The 3,022-nt window shown below is 37.1% G+C and overlaps 1 pseudogene; it reads right to left on the bottom strand.

The window, feature by feature from the left end:
* Positions 1–362: 362 nt before the first annotated feature.
* LOC105805116 overlaps positions 363–3,022 on the bottom strand; it is a 3,365-nt pseudogene continuing 705 nt past the window's right edge.

Below are 3,022 nucleotides of genomic sequence, written 5' to 3'. Positions count from 1 at the left end.
TAAGACATTTCAGATACGATGCAAAAAGGGAAATTAAAACATAGTTTGTCACAGAGTTCCTCAGAAATACACACATATTCCCATCTCTTGAAAAGGAATGGAAGAGCAGTCACATCCTGTGGTCCCTTACTGTCCATGAAAAGGACTCTGACTCTCACTGTAAATGTGAAGGAAGATCACTGAAGATCGCTAAGTCAAGTCCTTAGATAACTTAAGAACAAAGGACAGAGATGCCCACAAGTGAGATTAAGAGAAAGAAACACAGGCTTCTCAGAAACCATTTCCATTGGAGCAGAACTGCCCAAACAACAATTTAAAGTCTGGCTGTCTCTTTGACCTCTCACCTGTGTCATCTGCTTCATTCACTCCCACCTACCTGGCTGTTCTGCTAAAGTTTCATGTCTCTTCACGTTCCAGGGCCCTTTCCTTTGCTCCAGACAGGTGATCAGGTCTGGCTTAAAGACAGCAAGACCTGTTTTATGAGAAAACAATGACATCATTCTTGCTAGGATTCTTCAATTACCAACGTCGTATTGTGATCAGTAGAAAAGAGATAACATTATACAAGATTTTAGAAAATTAATCAAAAATACCACTCCCTGATGGAGACTTTAGAATATTTAGGAAATATTTAAAATTTGAGGGTCTTGGCCAAGTGTGTTGCCTCACTCCTGTAATCCTAGCACTCTGTGAGGCCAAGGTAAGACAATCGCTTGAGGTCAGGAGTTTGAGACCAGCCTGAGCAACAGTGAGACCCCATCCCTACTAAAATTAAAAAATTAGCCAGGCATGGTAGGACACACCTATAGTCCCAGCAACTAGTGAGGGTGAAGCAGGGGGACCGCCTGATCCCAAGAGTTTCAGGCTGCAATAAGCTATGATGACACCACTGCCCTCTAGCCAGGGTGACAGAACAAGACTCTGTCACAAAAGCAAAATAAAACAAAACTAAATTAAACTAAAATAAAATTTGTGGGTTGCTATCTCTATTACCCAGCACTAGTGAATCAAAAACTGATGCTGGAAATTTAATTTTAAGGTGTAGATAATATTTTATGCCCCTAAATTTCTTAAATTACTACTAATCTAGAATAAAGGATACAGATAAGCTCAAGAATGGGTAAGATTAAAGTCAAGATAAAACATCTTGAAGATTTTTGCTATAGAACAAATCCCCAAGATTTCCTTGGAAACACAGACCTAAAATTAATTCATATAAAGCAGAAACTCCCAGAAAACTTCCCACAGAGGAAGGATATGAAATCCTTAGTGTGGAAGAGAAATCGTGCATTTGAAGTTATCCTCACCCAAGCAGACCAGGTTTCTGTAGTTCTCTAACATCACATTTCTATACAAATTCCACTGAGCAGGTTTCGGCATGCCCGCTCTTCTGGAGAAAACTCTATGTTCACATCCCTGAATGTCAACAGTCCCTCAAAGAAAAACACATATTTACAAAGTGGCTATGGGAAGACTTCTTAATTTGGCTCCAGGTGAAATGAGAGAGGGAAGATAACAGTTTCTTAACTAAATGAGTGACTGGAATTATTCAAAAAGACAATTTTTAACACAAAAATGTTCTGTAAGGTATTCTGTAACGCTGAGGAATGAAACTGACATAAGATCAACAAATCCAGTGTAGGTAGTATAGTTTTCTGGATGATACGGTATAAAATTCAAGGCACCCAAACAGACATTTACATTTTGAAGTTCTACATTACATCATGCAGGATAAGTTGTGTATATATTTCAGATGGAAAAGTCATGCTGAGGCAAAAGGTATCTCTCAAACTTTAATGTGTACAATAACGAAGTGGAGATATTGTTCAAATGCAGATTTTGATTCAGGAGATATGGAGTGAAACCTGAATTTCTAACAAGCTGACTAGTGATGTCAATGCTTCTGGCCCAAGAGGAATGTCTTTCAAACGTCCAGTAAGTGGCAGAACCTGGCTTTACTCCAGTTCATCTGACTACAAAATAAATACGAGTGCCTTCATTTTCCAAAGTAAGCTATGTGCAAAGAAAATCTAAATAGAAAGGGAGCTTCCAGATTAAATGTGATAGTTTATGCACATCAGTTGGTAAATCCTCACAAGTTACCTATTAATAGTTAAGAGAAAAATAATTAACTCTACAGTGGAAAAATTTATCAGAGAGAACCTTAACCAAGTGAATAAAATTAACATGAACTATAACAGGACAAATTAATATTAGGAGCCAATGGACGCAGACACAACATCACTAAAAGCAAACTAAAATGAATGAAAATTATATATCATATCAATATAACCACAAAGAGAAAAGTTTAGTTGTCATGACTTTAAAGCAGAATATACACTAGTAGGAGATCTTTAGTGGAGTATACATATTCTATTTGTACTAGACATTAAAATGACGTAATTTCCAAGTTCTAGAAACTGATGCCAAACATACAAGTATAGAAAGCTTTCAGTGTGTTTCTATTATGTAGTATACCTGACAAAAAAACTGAATGAAGTCAGCACAAGACAACTTGAAGTTAATCACAAATGTCAAAATAGGTACTGAACTTCTACTTCTAATGAGATTAAATTTCATTAAAAACATATAATATATATGTGTATCATACCGAAATGGAAACACACTTCAAGATGTAAAGTGTTGCTATAATAAGTTAGTTTCGGAGATGAAAATAGAAATCATTGTTCATGATTGTGAAAACAGCATTGTCTAAGCAGATACCTATTTATATCTACATATGATCTGTTTGTTTATTTTCTATCCATCTATCCATAAGATGTATGAGAAAGTATGCACTTAAAATAAATGGGAGTGGCCAGGCGCGGTGGCTCACGCCTGTAATCCCAGCACTCTGGGAGGCTGAGGCGAGCGGATTGTTTGAGCTCAGGAGTTCGAAACCAGCCTGAGCAAGAGTGAGACCCCGTCTCTACTAAAAACAGAAAGAAATTAATCGGACAACTAAAAATATATAGAAAAAATTAGCCGGGCATGGTGGTGCATGTCTGTAGTCCCAGCTACT

Source organism: Propithecus coquereli, unplaced genomic scaffold (genome assembly GCF_000956105.1).
Source record: "Propithecus coquereli isolate 6110/MARCELLA unplaced genomic scaffold, Pcoq_1.0 Scaffold125, whole genome shotgun sequence".
In the NCBI taxonomy this organism is placed as follows: domain Eukaryota; kingdom Metazoa; phylum Chordata; class Mammalia; order Primates; family Indriidae; genus Propithecus; species Propithecus coquereli.
The sequence above is the reverse complement of the archived record's forward strand: the minus strand, read 5'-3'. Positions and strand labels throughout refer to the sequence as shown.